At 38.2% G+C, this 20610-nt stretch overlaps 1 pseudogene across 1 annotated transcript; it reads right to left on the bottom strand.

Moving 5' to 3' along the window:
- Window positions 1–5453: 5453 nt before the first annotated feature.
- Window positions 5454–6518, bottom strand: LOC105997134 (annotated as a pseudogene). Its single transcript, XR_001175635.1, has one exon. The product of XR_001175635.1 is annotated as a 40S ribosomal protein S2 pseudogene (transcript).
- Between the last annotated feature and the right edge of the window lie 14092 nt (window positions 6519–20610).

Below are 20610 nucleotides of genomic sequence, written 5' to 3'. Positions count from 1 at the left end.
GGAAATCCATTTCACAAAATTGTTGGTTGGCCCTGTTCTTGGAATTCTAAGTTGGAGTCAAAGAAAATAAGAGTCTGCTACATGCTAAGTGCTCCAAAACAAAAAGAAATGCTTAGGAGGAGAATGCAAACAGGGTAGAAACTCAGATCTGGTCCATTTTGTGGGTGGGTGATGGTGGGTGAAATGATCAGAGGAGGAAGAAATAACAAGCAAGAAAAAGGACTTATTGGCTGGTTGCAGATGCATGGTAAGAGCCTTTTACATTTTCCCCATACTTTAGCAGAGACCTTGTGGGAACTATGCAATCTTTTCCTAAAGAAAATGGCAGATTTCATTAACTAGGATTTTAAAAATACTTCCCAGGTAATATAGAATCTAATCATGAATTTGATGCTTAGGGACTGAGTTAGGCTTTTTTCTTGGAAGAGGTCAGGGCTTGGCTAGCACACATGGTGAGTGTTTAGGCCAGGGTGCTGGTGATGAGATAATAGTAACTTACTATATGTTGAGAAAAACTCAATTGAAGAAGTATTGGATGAAGATATTGACTATTTAAAAAGCCAAAGTGTTCTCTCTAACTTCTCCCAGGAGATGAGCAAAAACAATTTTTATGGCAGGTGCTAGTGGTTCACACATGTAATCTTAGCTACTCGGGAGGTTGAGCCCTGAGGATCTTGGTTCTAAGCCAGCCCAGGTGGAAAAGTCTGGGACACTCTTATTACCAATTAGCCAGCCAAAACCCAGAAGTGGAGGTGTTGCTCAAGTGGTACAATGCCAATCCTGAGTGAAAATGCCAAGCAAGATGCAAGGCCCTGAGTTCAAGCTCAGTATATGCACATACATATGCATGCACACACACACACACACACACACACACACACACATGCCAACAACAAAAAAACTCTTGATTTTATTAGTCAATCTATTTAAACAACCAGTGTTTCAGAGAATAAAAGAATGTGTGTATAGTCTATCTCCTACAGACATTCACAATGTAAAATTCATTCTGTGCTAGCAATTTTGAGAAAAAAGAATATATATGAAGACCTTTGATAAATATATACTTAAGTATTTATTTATCAAAGATCTTCATGTACAGTTATTTTTAGCAGTCCTCACTCCTGAGAAGCATTTTCGTTTTAAGAGTTCCTTAAATAAAAACATTAGAAAATGCAGTTCTTTGTACATGGGAGACTAGATCTGTTTGTGCGATGTTCTGTATAGGAATGAAATAGGAACTGAGGATATGGCTCACATGGTAGAGTGTTTTGTCTCAAGACCTTGGGTCCAATCCCCAGTAGCACAAAAAATATACAAAACCACAATGTAACACAAGAATGAAATCAGCTTTGCCTTCACAAAATAGAATTGCTTGCAGAGGAAAATAGTGTGGGAGAAATGAAGAGTTTGTTAAAGAAAAGTCCTAGTGGACCATAGAAGAAACAAATGAGGATCTCTGCTCATTTGAAAGCAGGTTGCTCTCTACACCAGAAAAGTGAGGAGGAGGAGGAGGAGGAGGAGGAGGAGGAGGAAGAAAGGGGGAGGGGGAGAAGGAGGAGGAGGAGGAGGAGGAGGAGGAGGAGGAGGAGGAAGAAAGGGGGAGGGGGAGAAACAGGGATTGTTTTTTGGTCCTCCATCTTTTCTGCACAGATATCTCCTCCAGACAATTATTCACACTTAAGGGAAAGTCTGGGCTTCCTTTCAGTTAGCCTGTGTCTCAATGAACAAATGGAGAAGGATGTTTTTTCCCATATAAAGTGAAATCCACAAGCCTTATGCTCTCTCCTATTTCTCCATCCTATTTCTGTTCCCTGAAAACAACATGGAGCAAATCTTATGGGCATAATTGCAAATATAGGAAGGTAGCTCATGTATTTTCTCTTCTAACTACTGCTTTTCAAAGTCCCCTACTTCCTTGAACTGTCTCTTGAAGGAATGTTTGACCTTCTTGGTTATTTTGTCTTGGAGGCTCTGGATTTACGAATATTCACCTTAAATTGGAATGTCTAGATAGAGTTGAAAGTAACGCTTCTGCCATGATAAGATGAGAAAAAAACAGATTGTTTTCTATAACTTAGACATCACTATCCTATTAACGCACTGTTCTGTAAAAAATAGTGACTACATTAAATTGTTGACTTATATTATGGACTAACTTTTCACATAAATTGTTGCCAAACTACATCACCCTATTCTGTACTTAAGCAGTTGAGTTTTCAAAGGTAAATAGAGAAGAGAACATTTGGGTTTTAGTAATCATTCTAATTTGCCAAGAGTATTTCAAATCTTGATTTTATTGTCAATCATATTTGCTTCCTTTTCCAGCTTTCTGTCATCTTCAGACTTGTTATACATGTCTTCTATGTCTCCATAAAATCCAGATCAAAATGTCTAACAGTACAGAAGTCTGCAGCTTATGTTTGGAGATTGCCCTCCACTTTCATGGGCTTTACCATAGAATATTTCTGAGCACTGATGTGTGCCACAAACTAAACTGTCAAAGAAAAAAAAAGGCACAACTGTAAACATATATAAAACATGGTCTCTGACTTTATAATTCACTAGTATAATGTATAATTAGCCAAACTAGTGTCTGGAAAATTCCAGATGAACCTAGAACATTACCAAAAGAGAAAGTAAAGCTAATTTAAGCAAGATGCCAATGGTTCGACTATAATACTAGCAGCTCAGGAAGCTGAGGTCCTGGTTTAAATCCAGCCCCAGCAAGAAAGTTGTAAGATTCTTATCTCCAATTAATCAGCAAAAAGCTAGAAGTAGATCTGTGGTTCGAGAGGTAGAGCACCAGACTTGAATGAAAAAGTTAAGGGACAATGCCCAAGACCCAAGTTCAAACCCAGTACTGGCATTCTTCTCCCAATAATAACAACAACAAAATGTTAGTATTGCCAAGGTCATCTTAGTAAAACTGTATTTACTCTTAAGTTCCATTACTTTTTGCTGTTTATACAAAGGGCAGTAAGACCTAGATATAAATTCTACTTCCAGCAACTGTTAACTGTGTGACATTGTACAAGACGGAACTGAACAAGAACCTATTTCCCTGAAGTTGAATGTTTGCATTGGGCTGAGTACCTAGAATTGTTAGGAGGATGGGATGAATATGTAAAACATAATGAAAATTAGCTGCTTTCCTCCTAATAGTCTGTACACCATTAGACAGCCCCTTCAAAGAATTTTTCCAGACCTCCAGTCTGATAGTGTACATTCCAAATTCCATCGCTCCATCTTTCACAAAGTAGGATAATGCTTATCCATCTGCAAAGCACAGATGTGCCTCTGCTCCTCCATTTCACTATCAGACCTGGCATGGTTTAAATCACATTTGTGGCCTCTTCAGGGTCCTGGGCTGCCCTTTGTCTGGCTCTAGAAATGGGAATGTTCTGCTAAGTGAGCAAGTCCAATTCTATTGTCCCCCAATTTACAAGGAGCTATAATTTTTTCATGTGGTAGAATTTTTCCTATATTGCCTCACTTAGTTCAGAATGTGATTTTTTTGTTTCTTTTGTATGTTCTTTCCCCACAGTATAACCTTTTTTTCACTGTATTTGATGTCGGTGCCCTGCTTCTTGTATATACATTTTTCTAATTTGGGGAGGAGTAGGGAAATAACAAAATGCTGAAACAAGGATACAGGTTGACCCATTGTAACAATGAGGTGTACAAGATGTTGGAAGCGAACTTTACAACTTGGGGGGAGAAGGGGGAAGTTGGGGAGGTGTGGAGGGAAGGGATGGTAGGAGAAAAACAAAGGAGGAGGTAAAAATGTTCGATAGGAAATGTACTCGTTACCTTACTCATATAATTGTAAACCCTCTGCACAGTATTTTTACAATAAAAACAATTTTAAAATGAAAAATATTAATTTCCTTTAATTTTTAAAATTATCTTTAAGTAGGTATATAAAGGGGTGTTAATTCAGTATGTCAGTTTGTGAGGACATTGCATTTTGAACAAGATCTCCCCTTTCATCCTTCTCCTTATTTCTCCTAACCCCCCTCCCCACCACTCCTGCTACTTACCTGGCTCCATTTTTCATGTGGTGTGTTTCTAACTTGAATCCTCCTCTCCTATCTTAAATCTATGGAAGCACAAGCAGGAATTAAGTGGCTCTGTCTTGCTCCTGACATCAGCCAGATTAGCCATGCTAATTCTAAAAGCTTATGGATCTGTTAGCTTTTCTAACTGTGAAAGCTATGGATCTATTAGCCTTGTTAACTCCAAAAACTAATGATTTCATATTTATGGATTTGATATCCAGCTGTTTTTCAGGCAGTAAAATCTCACAGCTTGTGGTCCCCAGTGATTCTCGAAAGTTTAGTTGAGAAAAATCATACTTAAAATGGATTGCCTGGTTTATAACCCACTCATTTTGATACCTTATACTTTCTCCCACCTTCCTGCTCCTCTCCAGAACTTTGTTTCTATTTTATTTTACTTTGTTTAGGTTGACAATATGCACATCTTGTTTAGAAAATATAATTTTCAGGACGATTTGATAGTCATTCAACAACAACATTCAGTGCTCACTATCAACTCACCACCCATGGAGCTCCATTCCGAAATCAGTTGCTTGAGTGTTTTCATGTGTAGATTTCTTTCCAAGTTGTAGAAGAGCCTGTAGGTAACAAATTCCCAACTCTTTCTCTCTGAGCTGGTCACCTATTTCCTATGGACTTGAAAGACACCTTCACTTGCTGATTCCATTGGGTTACCACTGATTTCTACATGTCTTAAAATAAGCCATTGCATATACACATATTATGCACACATAGAGTGAAATTCTACTCATCCATCAGAAATGATGTTGTACCATTTGTAAGGAAATGGAAAGACTTGGGGAAAATTATAATAAGCAAAGTAAGCCAGACAGCTTGCATGGTTTCCCTCATTTGTGGTTGCTAGAATGTGACTATACATCTCCAAGTCAGGGAGGGGTTACAAATGAATGAATTGAAGTGTAATAGATTATATGGAGAGGGAAAATAGTAGTGTGTGTGTGTGTGTGTGTGTGTGTGTATTTAAGATGAAGTCAATGCCCAATAAGTACCAGGAAATGGGTACTTGTAAGAGGAGAGTTGGGGCCAAAGGGAGAGAGAGAGAAGAATGAAGGAATAAGAGGAAAGAATGCAGGAAAGAATTCATTGTATGTGCCACAGAATTGATAAATATAAGGGAAGGGGTGGGTTACAGGGCGGTAAAGACGTTAAAGTGGTGACATAGATCAAGATGCATTGTACATATAACTGCTTTGTTAAATGGAAAAAATTCAATGCATAACCCAAAATTAAGATAAGGGAAGGTGTAGGTTGAGGGGTGGTGAGTGAGAATGTTGAAAGGGCTGATATTGATCAAGATACACTGTATTCATAAACCGCTTCCGCAAATGGCAACTACTTTGTACAACTACTTAAAGATAACGAAAGTATTTTTTTCAGGCGTGATTCACTTTATTATTGTTGTATAAAATTCTATGTGGTAGCCACAGCTGGAGTCTGGGTCCTCTGCACGGAGACTTTGGAGTGGGTTTTCACAAGATGGGCAGTGAATTCCTGATGAGGAGATTTGGTGAATACGGTCTCTTTCCAGAGGTCAGGGGTCAGGTAACTGTAGGTCTTAGAGATGGCATCAAAGGTGGCCTTGGCGAAGTTGCCCAAGGTAGCAGTACAGCCCCTGGCTGAGGTGTCGCAGTCATCACTTCCAGACATCAGCAGCTTCTTGGGGACAGAGCGGACACAATCCCAATACCTCTGGTGACAGGAATAAGGTGCACCAGCACAGAAACTCATAGCCTGTCACCTTGCGTGGGACAGTGTGAGGCCTGCCAATCCTGTTCCCCCAGTAACCTCGCCACACAGGGACGATGGAGAGCTTGGCCAAGATGATGGTCCCCGGATGGCAGTGGCCACCTCCTTGGAGCACTGAACCCCCAGACCAACATGGCCATTGTAGTCGCCAGTGGCTACAAATGCCTTGAACCTGGTGGGCAGCTGGATTCTGCTTCTGCCCGGGCATAATCTTCAACCCCTCATCCTTGAGTGATGCCCCCAGGAAGAAGTCAGCCATCTCAGACTCCTTGATGGGCAGGGAGGAAAGACAGATCTCCTCCAGAGACTTGATCTTCATGTCCTTAACCAGGCGGCCCAGTTTGGTGATGGGGATCCATTCCTTGTCTTGGCCTTGCCTCCATGAGCCCCGGGGCCGCCACCCCAGCCTCTACCACGGCCACGACCTCGACCCCGGAGGCCGCTACCGAAGCCTCCATGGAAACCACCAAGGCCTCCCAAGCCCCGGGCCCAGGGCCCCGGGCCCTCCCGCTGCACCAGAGAAGAAGTAAAAATATTTTTAATCGATTCTACTGATTCTCTGTGGAGAGGTTGAATGATTAGTATCACTTCACCGAGCAATTCCTTTCTGTAGGCATGCATTAAGAATTTTTTTCCTTTATCCTTAAAGTTTACTAGCTTAACTGCCATACATGTGACTATATTGTAGACCATTCTAGAGTCAAGTTTCTACAACCTAGTGATTTTGTACTGTCCACCATTTTCTTTTGAGGAAGTTCTCCTACATTTTATCTTTAAATAAATCTTTCATCACCTTGGTTGTTTTTTTTTAACCTCAGATTATCAAGCATCTTAATATTGATCATCTTGTCTGGCCTCTACTTAAAATGGGCCCTATTTTACCATCTGAGTCTTGTTTGGTTTTGTGACAGTCCTAGGACTTGAACTCAAGGTCTGGGTGCCCTCTCTGAGTTTTCTGTTTTGTTTTCTCAAGGCTAGTGGTCTATCACTTGAACCGCAGCTGCACTTTCAGGGTTTTTTTTTTTTTTAGTAGTTAATTGGAGATCAGAGTCTCCTGAACAGGTGGCTTCAAACACCTGTCCTCAGATCACAGCCTCCTGAGTAGCTACAATTATAGGTGCAAGGCATTGTTTTCTGTATATTTCACTTTTTTATCTACCTTTTACTTTCTGAGAGATGTCTTCTTATTTTCCAAATCTTCTATTCAACTTTTTGTTTCTGTTATTGCAGTTTGGTGGTACTTCTGTTTGAAAAGGGCCTTGTACTTCCTTAGTTGCTTACTTGACTGGCATATTACCCCTTGAGCCATGCCTCCAGATCTGCATTTTTTTGGTTATTTTAGAAATGGAGTCTTGAAGGCTTTCTGTCCAGGCTAGCTTCAAATCTTAATCCTCCACATGTTAGTTTTCTGAGTAGTTAAGATCGTGGGCATGAGCGAGGGGGCCCAGGTTGTTAATGAGATTTTCATTTCCAAATTTTCTTTTTGGTTTCAAACATTCCTTTGAAAAGGCATTTGATTCTATCTCCACTCAAACTTATCTCTTTTTTTTTAATGTCCTTTTCTTTCTTTTCTTTCTGTTTTGTTGTTGTTAGTTATTTTGGGTGGAAGAGAGGGGAATTTCTGTTTTCCATATTGAAAACTCTCCTTGGCTGGTAGTCATGAGTTTTCTGGTTATTTTCAGGAGTGGGCCACTCAAAGCTGATTGGAACCTTCGAATAAGCAGACAATCTGCAGATCAGATCACACCACTCAGAATTCATCCATTTTTTTTTTCTATTTGGAAGTCAGAACCCAAACCCACAGTAAAGAATGTTTCCATTTCTACTTTGACTGATGAAAGCAAGGAAAGGAAGGAATCAATCACATTTCAGGATGTGAAACCATGATCACTTCTTCCAGTCTTTACCTTTCTTTCCTGTGCCAAATTCTACTTAATCCAAAATCCTTGTGGCTCCTCTTCCCAGAGGGTCATGCCTCCAGTCTTCTGTGGGGTAAGGAAGTGCCTCCTCCCAGCTAGATGTAGGTAGTGAATTACAAGTATCTACTTGCTCCATAAAATAGAAGTTCAATTAGTCTGTTTTTCATTCCTTAAATTTTCCTATGCTTTGGGAAATGATGCTAAAGGCATCAGTTGCTCACACCTGCAATCCTAGTTATTCAGGAGACTGAGATCTGAGTATTATGATTTGAGGCTAGCCTATGCAGGAAAATCAGAGAGACTCATTACCAAGCAGCAATAATCTGAAAATGGAGGTATGGTTGAAGCGGTAGAGTGTTAGCCTTGAATGAGAAAGTCAAGTAAGTGCACAAGGCCCTGAGATCAAGCCCTACTATTGGCTCTGAAACAAACAAAAAGAGGCTGGGCCTCTTTTTTTTTTTTTTGGCTGTGGGGCCTGAACTCTGGGCCTGGGCACTGTCCCTCAGCTCAAGGCTAGCGCTCTACCACTTGAGTCATAGCATCACTTCCAGCTTTTTCTGCTTATGTGGTGCTGAGGAATTGAACCCAGGGCCTCATGCATGCAAGGCAAGCACTCTACCACTGAGCCACCTTCCCAGCCAGTGTAGCCCAGGCTGGTCTCGAACTCGTGATTCTCCTGCCTTATCCTTCTCGTTGATTACCAGCATGCGCCACCACAGCCGGCTCTTTTTTCTTTCTTTGTCTTTACAAATGCTCTCCATTTTTTTTTGTCTTTAAAATGTTACTTAATGAAGATTATGGATGCAGCAGAGATAAACCACATGTCTTCAGTCTATCGTCACATAAGTCACCATTAATTTTTGTTATGTTTTCTCTATATTTATATAGACATTTGCAATTTGCCTATAGAGAAGGTCTTATAATTTATACTTAGGAATCAAGGTCTTATTAAAGAAATCTTTCCTGTCTTGAATGTATGAAGTTAAGTTTTTTCATTTAATAGTTAAAATATTTTTCCATGCAGACTTTTAAGTCCTTCTAGGATTTCTATTAACATATGATGTGAGTACTTTCAAAGTATTTTCATATTAGAATCTAGTTGTCCTACTGCTTTTAACCAAATGACATCTTTCTTCCACCCAATTCAAAGCTTTCAAGTATAATCAGGTTGGTTTCTGACCTTTTTTATAGTTATAGTTTAGATCTGGTTGTCTTCCAAAGGCCTGTATGTTCTTCCAAAGGCTTGGTTCTTGGCATTATGCTATTGGAAGGTGATGGCACCTTAAGAAGTCAGAAATCGTAGGTTATTGTGTGCCAGCCTTCAATGGGGATTGTGGAGCACCTGTCTCTTCTTCCTCTCTGTTTCTCTGCCATATGACATGAGCAAGTTGCTCTCTCTTGCATGCTCCACCATGATGTTCAGCCTTTCCATAGGCCCAAAAGCAACAGGGCATGAACTGAAGTGTCTGAATCTGTAAACTGATTTTCTCTCTCTCTCTTTCTCTCACCACTCTATCTCTCTAGTGAGAATTCCTTTTTATTGTTATTAATAAGTAGTCATACAAAGGGGTTGCAATAATTCTCCCCCAAATTAGTAATCAAATTAATAAATAGCAAAGGAGCTAAGTAGAGACTTCTCAGAAAAAGATGTCAGAATGACCAATGAACACATGGAAAAATGCTCAATATTCCTGATCAGAAAGGAAATGAAAACAAAACAATGTTGAGATTCCATCTTACTCCAGTGAAATTGGCCAGCATCAAGAATTCAAACAGTAGCTAATACTGGTGGGGATGTGGGGGGAAAGGGACCTTATTACACTGTTGGTGGGAATGAAAATTAGTATAATCTTTCTCTTTTTTTTTTAAAAAAAGATATTTTTCTTGTCTTTAAGTAGTTGTACTGAAGAGTTGCTATTCAACAAAGCAGTTTTTGAATACAATATATTTTAATCAATGTCATTATTCTTTTCTCTTGCATGAATGACCTTGTTTTTTGTTACAGTTTTTGTTACAGATCAGCTACCATGCTGATCTGCTATGTGAGTCTGTGCATTCTTACCAGTTTTAATGAATAAATTTATGTAATAAATTTGATATCTGTCAGGGTAAACTCTCCTTCCTGCTTGTTCTTTTTCTTAATTTTTTTCTTCTTACTGGTTCTTTTTTTTAGATTGAATTTTTTATTGTCAAAGTAATGTACAGAGGGGTTACAGTTACATAAGGTAATAAGTACATTTCTTATTGAACTTGTTACCTCCTCCCTCCATTTTCTCTTACTTTCCCTCACCCCATTGGCCTCCCTAAGTAGTACAGAGCATTTCCAACATATTGTCTTTTGGATATTGCTGTTGCATTGGTTTTTACTGGTTCTTATTTTTAGATATTTTAGCCTGTATTGATTTTGAAATTTGATGCCAAATAAAAGTGCCATATGATTTCGTGACATAATATTGATTAAAATTAGTAAACCAGTTTGGACAGGGTTGACACCTTTATAATCCAAGTTAGACAAAGTATACAACACCTTTATAATCCAAGTTAGAGAAAGTATACAACAAGATTTCTTATTTCCATCTATATATCAAGTTGAACTATAGGAAATTACTAATAATCACCAAGTTTTGACTTGTAAAATCTAATTAGTTCAATCTATTTTTTAGAAGTCCAGAAAGTTTCTGGAATTCCCATCTGTAATCCTAGCTCTGTGTGAGGCTGGGATTGGGAGGTTCATGGTTCTAGACTAGCCCAGGCAGAAAAATCCATGAGACTCCATCTTCACTCCAAAGAAGGTAGAAGCAAAAGTGCTCACGTGATCCTAGTGATGACAGAAAACCTAAAGGAGACAGATGACAGCTCAGGCACACATCTAGTTGTGAAATAAGACTATATTTTACAAATTACCAGTAAGAAACAGAGTTAAAGGTATGGCCTCGAGTCCCTGAGTTCAAATTCCCAGTACCACCAAAAAAATATACTTTAGAAAGATCTTGCACATCTTTTAGTATATTTTCTTCTGTATCTTCTTTTTGATTGTTACTAAAAATAGAGGCTTTTCTGTTATGCATTCTAATTATGTGTAAGCATTTTCTTGCAAGCTTAATTTACAAATTTAATAAAATGATTTTGTTAAACCACCTGACATGAATGCAATTTGGTAAGTAAATTATTTTAAAACATAGTCAGGGTTTTATATCATTTCTTTTGTAATTTCTCTTTTTTCTAAGTGTTTTTCACTTGCTTATAAAAGTCTCAGAACTTTAAATCTCTATAGATTTGTACTTTGGTTATTTTGTTGTTGTAAACTGTCTTAACTAAGTCAGACACCTGTGGCTAATGCCTGTAAGCCTACCTACACAGGAGGCTGAGATCTGGGGTTTGCAGTTTGAAGCCAGCCTGGGCAGGAAAGTCCGTTAGATTCTTACCTCTGATTGGCTAGCAAAAAGTCAGAAATAGAAGTGCAGCTCAAGTTATAAAGCATCAACCTTGAAATAAAAAGCTCAGGGATAGTGTTCAGGCCCTGAGTTCAAGCCCCAGGACCAGTGCAGAAATAAATTTGTTTTCTCTAGGTTTTTTGATCAATATTGACATAAGTTGGGCTATCTTATGTATTTGTTTCAAAGAACTGGCTTTTATTGGACTTAACTAATTTTATTTTCCCCTTATATTTTTATTAAATACATTTCTGCTGTTGCATTTCTATTTCTAGAGTTAAAATTTAGGTTTAATTCTTAATCACCTATAATTCTTGAGTTAAAAACAGACTATTAGGCGCCGGTGGCTCATGCCTGTAATCCTAGCTGCTCAGGAGGCTGAGATCTGAGGATTACAGTTTAAAGCCAGCCTGGGCAGGAAAGTCCACGAGACTCTTATCTCCAATTAACCACCAGAAAACTGGAAGTGCCACTATGGCTCAAGTGGTAGAGCACTCACCTTGAGCTGAAGAGCTAAGGGATAACACCCAGGCCCAGAGTTCAAGCCCCCCATGAATGACAAGGAAAAAAACACAAACCAGACTATTTCTTTTTAAACATTGAATATTCCTTTTTAAGCCCATTTATTGACTAATAAATTCATTACTAAAATATAACATTTCCATAAGTACTTTTTTAATTGCATACCATGAATCATTAAAATATTTTTGGTTGTTTGCTTCTAAATATTTCCTATTTAGCCTATGAATTAATTATTGATGTTCCCTTTAAGATTGATTTTTAATTTTATTGTATTGTTCTTGGGAATGTGGTCTAAATAAGAGGAGTACTTATAGTTTGGGACAAAGTTCTAGCCAGTTTTTATTAATGATTTACATGTTCTTGAGAAACATTCATAGCTAGCCCTCTTAGGGATAGACTCTAGGACACCTTTTCCTCTGAGGACATTAAATTCTTCTACAAAATAGCATTTATCTACATTTAACTATGCACATCTTTCCATGCACGATAAATCATCTTTGGATTACTTATAACACATACAACAATGTAAATGCCAGTGTATAACTGCTATACTAACTGTTCAGGGAATAACGGCAAGAAAAAAAATCTTATGTACTCAGTACATACGCTTCTTTATTTTCAAATATTTTTAATCTGTGATTGTTTAAACCCATAGATGAAGAACCCACATACACACAGACATGCAGGGCTAATTGTGTGTCTTTATCCATATGTCTTTATCTTGGACAATGACTACAATATATATAGAGAGAGATGTATATACATATTATATAGGTGTTATATACATCTATAGAGATATATATAATAGATATATTTATATATAATATAATATTTACTAACATTAAATATATTTTATAGATGTATTATATAGATGTATAGATATATGTGTATTGTATAGATATATAATACCTATATACATCTGTATCTATATCCATCTCTCTCTATATATATTTACTGTGACAAGATTATTAAGAGTTCCATTCAGGGGCTGGGAAGGTGGCTCAGAGGTAGAGCGCTTGCCTTGCATGCCTGAGGCCCTGGGTTTGAGTCCTCAGCACCATATAAGCAAAAAGCAAAAAGCCAGAAGTAGCGCTGTGGCTCAAGTGGTAGAGTGCTAGCCTTGAGCTGAAAAGCTGTGGGACAGTGCCCAGGCCCAAAGTTCAGGCCCCACAACCGGATCCAAAAATAAAAAAAGAGTTCCATTCATATCTAATATATTCTGATTATATTTTGGTATGCTTAACCTTTCATTTTCCAAGAAAGATAATGCAAAAATATTCTGCAATTATTTATTGTTTTCTGTTTATATTGTTTTATATGATTCTCTTTGTGATTTTCTTATTTACATGTTTGGCAGCTAAATTATTCAGAATTATTATGTTCTTTTGTTTTATTAGTCTCTTTATTAGTGTAATCTATTCCCTATTAATACAATTTCCTCAGATTTCTAGTCAGGCAAGTATTAATGTCTCTGCATCCTATCTCTAGTAAATATTTCCCTGTTGTATCTATTCTATCTTTTACCTCCTCCTCCTCCTTCTTCTCTTCCTTCTCCTCCTCCTCCTCCTCTTCCTCTTCCTGCTGCTCCTCCTCCTCCTCTTCTTCTTTGGTATCTGGTATGGTTTGAGTGGTTGTTCTTTCCAAAATTTGAAATTAAATTATTGTTTTGACATTATTAAAGGTAGGATGTAACCAAATATGGCAGTGTATGCCTATAATACCAACACTAGGAGGCTGAGGTAGGAAGATCATGAGTTAGAAGTTGCATAGTGAGTTACACAGTAGATTTCACAGTGAGTTCAGTGTCACCTAGATATATAATACAGGCTCTTTTAACCACTCTACTCCCAGATATTTTTGTAAATTAATTTATGTACCCCATTTACATAACTCAAAACCTTACACTAAAATGTCATGATTTTTAGTTTTACAAATTCTATGTATTTTTAGAAAACTGAAGAAAGGAATCATTTATCTAAGTAATATCTAAGTAAATACTTAATATTTACAATTTCTTATGTTCTTCATTTCTTGCTGAAGATCTGGATGTACTTCTAGTATCTTCTTCCTGAATTTTCTTTTTGAGATTTCTCTTTTTTTTTTTAATTGTGAAAATACAATTAGCTGAAATGCTGCTATATTCCAATGGCATGTCCATGCCATGTAACAAATCTTTTTTCTTTGTCTTTCACCACTAACCTGTCTTTCTTTAGTATGTAAGGTAGGGGTAGGTGTCCAAATCTGAGATGTAGAACTCTGAGAATTTGGGTGAAGTCTAAAAGTTCTGGTTTCAAGGACAACCTTTGTATACCATCAAACTGCCTTTCAGAAGGTAGTATATACCTTTACAAAACAATTTAAAAGTCCTTTTTTCAAGTAAAGGCACTGATCATTTGAAAATCTTTACCTATTTTAACATAATTAAAATAGTACCTAAATGTTCTTTCCATTTTCATTGCCTAGATTCCCACTGAGCAGTTTTCAGCCCATGTTTTAGCAGAGCTAGTACATTTTCCAGCCTTTTTCTATACAATTGGTACACATGATTGCTACAGCAGGGATCTGGCTTTCCCTGAGCTTCCAGGTAGGAGTAGAGGCAGGAGCTACTACAGGAGGGAGTGGAAGGCCCTGGGGTTGGGGGGGGGTGTCTTTGTGTCTGTAAGTCAGACAGTGTAAAGCCCAGCAGTTGAACTCTGATTATGGTCATTTTTTAAATTCATTTCCCTTTCATTTTATAATAAAGTACTAATTCTGTTTAGTACCACTTGTATAGAATTCATTTTTCTAAACTCAGGCCATTTATTAATGCTTACATTTTGAACTTTAAAAATGTTCCAGTTCTCTTATCCTGAAACCTGTCATTATTCTATTATTATGAGTGTTTGCGGAGGAGAAGAGGGAAAAAATAGGTTAGAGTTATCTCACACTTTTTTTTCCCTCCTCATCAACCTTAATTAGAAAGGTTTCACCGTAATGCTTTCAGCTTACTTAATCCATTTCTTCCTTCTGAAGCCTGTCAATTTTGAATGGTTGAGGACAGCTTTTTTTTTTTTTAAATCTGGTGGTGAACAAATGAAATCAACATCAAAATGCAGATCAGCTTGTTAATGCCAGTAATCCTAGTAGTCTGAGCACCAGGTGAATAATGATGCTCCCCAAAGAAAAGGGAGGAAAACAACATCTGTCTGTCTGTCTGTCTGTCATTAACCTTCCCAGAGCTATAATAATAAATCCATTCCATGTACCAATTACTTTGTTGGAGACTTCCTTTCTTCAGGTCATGAAGATAATCAAATAATATCTTGTCCTAACGTGTATAATTTAGACTTGCATGGTATGTAAAAGCTGGCTATGGCTACAGAGTCATGCAGTAGAGTCTTAGAGGCACATGACATGTGATCATCAAGTACTTGGATAATGTATGGATGTTGTAAAATGTAAATTAATTAGGAAATGGAAGTAGAATGAAGTCAACAGACCAGGAGTTGTTTACCATGGAAAAGATAGTTTATTATGTTCATAGATCCTAAGAAGAGAAGGAATACCATAGTAACAGGAGACCACATGATGGAGCATCAAGAGACATTGAGAGGCAAAGGCAGAGAGAGGAAATGTGGGCAGAGCCTTTGACAAGGTTCCCCCCTCAGTAGGAAGAAATGTGGAGGCAGGCTTCTTGAATATGTTCAGTGGGCTGTGGGTTAGAGATTGTGCCTCTGGTCTGGAATATTAAAGCAGGTGAATGTGCAATACAGGAGGTGGTTGGGAGCATGGACTCTGGGTTGATTTATATGTGAAAAACACGTTCTTCTGGGAAGTTGTTCATGGCTCCTGGTGGGAGAGACATTCTCCCTAAGGTCAGCAAAGTCACAGGTGAAATAGCACCACAACGTGGAAAATGAAAGATCTGATTCACAATGGCTGCTCAGGTTTCATAATTCATTCACTGTACCAAGATTGAGCTATATCCCTGCATTTCAGCCCAGGTACAAATCAACTACCAGGTGACCCACGTCTAAAGAAGACAGGGAAAATAACAGCTGTTTACTTAAGAAGCAGGAGTAAAAACAATAGCAGCCCAGAAACAAAAGTTAAGTCTCTATGTTCTCATGGCAACACATTTGCTCAAGGCACTAGAAGCTGCAAAAACCAGAAGTAATGATGTAAGCAACTAAAAGGACATTCAGAGAAGCACAGTTATTGCAGAAAAAAATAGGAGAAAGAGTTCATGTCATCTATGTTTTCTTTCCCAACATCAGTATCAACAACCAGCTGGGCTTTGATGGCTCACACCTATAATCTTAGCTACTCAGGAGGCTGAGATCTAAGGATCACAGTTCAAAGCCAAGCCTGGATAGGACAGTCTATAAGACTCTTGTGTCTAACCAAGCACCAAAACGTTGAAAGTAGAGCTATGGTAGTAGTGGTAAAGCACTAGCCTTGAGCAAAAATGCTAAGAAGCAGAGACCAGGCCAAACACACACACACACACACACACACACACACACACACACACACACAGAAAAATCTTCTCAACACCAAAATCATAAGCATCTTAAGAGACACAAAAATAATGTCCTAAGGATTGACTCATAGTGTAATGTGTACTTTAAAAAGCTGCTTTTGCAAGAAAAATTCCACCAAATGCTCATTTGGGCCTGCACATGTGCAAAGAATAACTGAAAACCTGGCATCCTTACCTCCATTTGTATCTCTGTTCTTTGCTCTGAGCCATTCTCTCCTGCAGTTGCTGTGTAGCCATCTTGGAAGAACCTAGCAATTGGATAGACATCCTGTGACAAGAGACAAAGCTACCTGGTCCCCTCTTCCTTTCTAACTATGCAGCAATGAATCCTAACAAGGTTCCACTTGACCAATCCCAAGACAATGAGCAACTGGGACACTTGGAACTACCACTAGACTACCAGATCACACCCACGTCTAATAATTATGCATGCTTTTCTCTTCTAACCCCAATTCTTCCTCCTTTATTTAAATCTAAAGTTAATATACAAAAAATGGGTTGAAATGAATAGTTTCTTCTTACAGTATACCCATATCCAGTTAAGCAAACCTGTTTTCTCTTTGGGTGCCAGTGGCTCAAGCTTTAGTTACTTAGGAGGCTGATTGGGAGGAGGACCATATTTGAGGCCAGCCTACCATACATATGAAACCCCCTTCTCAACCAGTTGCTGGGCATAGTAATACATTTATGTCATCTTAACTATGTGGGAGACTGAGATTGAGAGGGTCAATGTTAGGCTAGCCCAAGCAGAAAAGTCCATTAAACTACATTTCAACTGAAGCTAGGTATAGTGTGTTATGTGTCTGTAATTCCAGATATAATGAGAGGCCTAAATTTATGGACTACAGTCTAGGCATATATCATATCTCAAAAATAACCAGCATAAAAAAGGGGTGGAAGCATAGAACCTGCCATGGAAAGTGTGAGTCACTGAGTTTAAAACTGTAGCACCAAGAAAACAAAAACAACCTTTTCTGACTTTTACCACTCTACCATGGCTCTTTTATTTGATGTATCAGAGTGAGAGGTTAGACCTGACATGGGCCTAAGGCTTGCAAGTCCTGTAATAGCAGAAATACTAGCCTAGAATGCTCTTGAAGTCCATGAGTTAACCTTGAGAATTCTTCTTTTACAACCCCTTCTCACTGAGTCCCAGGCTGATTGGAGAAGCAACTGCCTTGATTCTGACTGCTGAGGAAGAGAGCCTGCCATGTTTACAGAAACCCTGGACCGTCAATTATGGAAGGCCACCAACTCAGACTGAATAGTCAGGTTGCAGGATCTGAAGTACCTGCCCTTTTCATTCTCCTTTAAGTGACAACACATAAAGAAAAGAGAAGAAAAACCATACGAAGAAGAAGGGAAACTCTCTCACAAGATGATAAATGACCAATAGCTATTGAAATACAGGACTGACAAGCTTATGAACACCAAACAGATCTAACTTTGGCTCAGGTGATTGTGGTTATGCAACTGGGTTATGAACAAAACTGCCTTACCCAAGGGAGAAAGAATTTTTAAAAAAATAATTTGCAACATTGCAATGCTGAGCCTTTCCCAGACAAAACGGTGGAATCGCTAACATTGGAGAGTATTGGGGGGAGGGCAGACTTTCCTTGCCTACAAATTTCAAATGGGGAAAAAAAAACTTCCTAGCAAATGAAAGCTGGGAGCTGGTTCATTTCTTTCCTCTGTGCTAACTTACCAAGGATGCAAAGACCCACAGAAGGCTTGCATCTACATGTTACTGGGGAAGGAACGAAAGCTCATAGAGGTTTGTGATACAGGCAAAAGCAAGAACCTGACAATGCTAAGAGGGTCTCCTTCCCTATTATGAACTTTTTTCTATACCTCCTTGTTTTCTTGGTTATCAAACAATTTATTAAATGCCCTTCCTCTCACACACTAGAAAACAAAGGTGAGCATAAATTGTGATATTTAATATCCAACCCAACCCTGAACAATGTTATTTAGATGAGATGAAATGCAAGAGATCCATCATATATGTTGACTGTGCAGTATACTCCTAAAAGTCACAGAGTCGATTCTAAGTGTTCTCACAACCAAAAAGTTAAATGTTATTTAAATATCTAACACTAATATTTAAATAATAGTTAAATATTGTTATATTATATTATAACAAATATAATATATAAATATTAAATATTAACTATTATTATTATTAAAAATAAAGAGCCAGGTGCTGCTGGCTCATGCTTATAATCCTAGCTACTCTAGGAGGCTGAGATCTGAGAACCACAGTTCAAAGACAGCTCAGACAGGAAAGTCCATGAGACTCTAATTTCTAATTAACCTCCAGAACAACGCTGGAAGTGGAGCTGTGGCTCAAGTGGTAGAAAGCCAGCAAAAAAAAGCTTAGGTACAGTGCCCAGGCTCTAAATTCAAGCCCAGGACAGGCACACACACACACACACACACACACAGACACACACACACACACACACACACACACACACACACACCCTAGATAGAATTAGACAGTTGTTTGAATAAAGCTTCTTCTATATATAATAAAGTGAGGGTAATTATTACTAATATCATATAATTGAATGTCTATATTTATTATACAGACTTATTTTCAGTCTTCCTTTTTACAAATTTTACAAAAAGCAATTATTGACCAGAGCTCTTTTCTTTTCCTATGTCCTAAATCAAGGAACAAAATGGAAAACTGCATCTATCCCTCAGATGTTTGTGCATGTATTTGGTGCTGAGTTTAAAACCCAAGGTGTTGTGCATGCTAAGCAAATACTCTCCCTCTAAGGTACATCCACCCCCTTCTTCTTTACATGTTTCCTTTATTCCTATCTTTGTCACAGCCACCCAGATATTCTTATGATAACTCTACTCATGAATCTATAAATCAAACTGTGGCTAAGAAAAATCCATGCAATGGTCTGGGAAGGTGGCTCAGTGGTAAGAGTGCTTGCCTCACATGCATGAGGCCCTGGGTTCCATTTCTCAGCCCCACATAAGCAGAAAAAGCCAGAAGTGGCGCTGTGGCTCAAGTGGTAGAACACTAGCTTTGAGCTGAATTGCTGAGGGACAGTGCCCAGGCCCAGACTTCAAGCCCCACAACCACCACCACCAACAACAAAATCCATGCAACTTATTGCAATGAAAGAGGAGGCCATAGGCATGGGTTAAAGGTCAACCTCTGAAATAAATCCAAATCACAGCCAACTCTTCCCTCCCCCACCCCCACATCACAGGCAGGCAACCAGGCTCTCATAGGCCACAGCTGAAAATTCTAACACAAAAAGTAAAATATGACTTCAGCCAGTTTTCTACATTTTCTCTTTTTGTCCTTAATTTTCAAAGATTTAGCTCAGCTCAGAAAACATATGAAAGCCTGATTGTGGCTAACCACAACCAGGAATATGTTTTGATTTGATCTCAGAGATTTCTTGATTGCATTTTAAGTAGATTATCTTTATTATTTAAATGGACATGGTTATTTTTCTTACTTTAACTCTAAAACTGTCTAAAATTCCTCACTTTAAAATATTCATGTTAGCATTCACTTTCATATTCAAAATACAAGATGATCCTTGGATTTATTATGAGAAAATCTTGTTTTAAAAGAGGGGAGAGGCTAGAGAGTAATAAACAATAATAAGGTTAGTCACTATTATGTGCTGTAGTCAAACCCAGAGAAAATATGGTATGGTTCAAATATAAATTATTTAAAATTGTATTTGTACTTGCTTAGTCATTCCTTAAAAGGCTCAGAAAAGAAGAAATTTGCTTAATGAAGTTGGCTATAAAATAGTCCTTCTCAAAGATAGGTTTAAAATTGGTAGATGAAGATGTTCCAATATCTTTAGAGTATGATAACATTTATGGGAGAATGGTTAGAGACTTGTAGCTAGAATAGATCTCTAGAGGATGCTTACAGAAACCATACTAATCTGGCACATCCAAAAAGCAGATGCTCTGTTCTTGCTCCTCTGACACCATGAAGTGCAGGTGGATAAAACCCTTACATAAATTTCTGGGCACTGCAGGCTATTCTACAAGAAGACAGAAAGAGAACTCTGATAAGATAAAGTAAAATCTTCATGTCTGCACATTTTTCAACACCAAGATAATTTCTAGCTTTAGGTAAAAATGAATTAGGTTTTAGTCACATTTATAAATTTTCTGGAAAGGCTGTGGATTATACTACCTTAGATTCCTTTCAAAGTACTGAGGGCAGAAATACAATGGGAAAGAGGTAGAAATTTCTCAACAAAGGGTCAATGGACCAACAGAGCAGAACAGAAGACCCAGAAGTAACCCACAGACCTGTAGCCATCTAATCTTTAATAAGGGAGCCAAAAACACAGAATAGAAGAAGTACAGCCTCTTCAACAAGTGGTGCTAGC

The sequence above is a fragment of the Dipodomys ordii genome, unplaced genomic scaffold (genome assembly GCF_000151885.1).
Source record: "Dipodomys ordii isolate 6190 unplaced genomic scaffold, Dord_2.0 Scaffold140, whole genome shotgun sequence".
Taxonomy (NCBI): domain Eukaryota; kingdom Metazoa; phylum Chordata; class Mammalia; order Rodentia; family Heteromyidae; genus Dipodomys; species Dipodomys ordii.
This window is presented reverse-complemented; position numbering and strand designations above follow the sequence as displayed.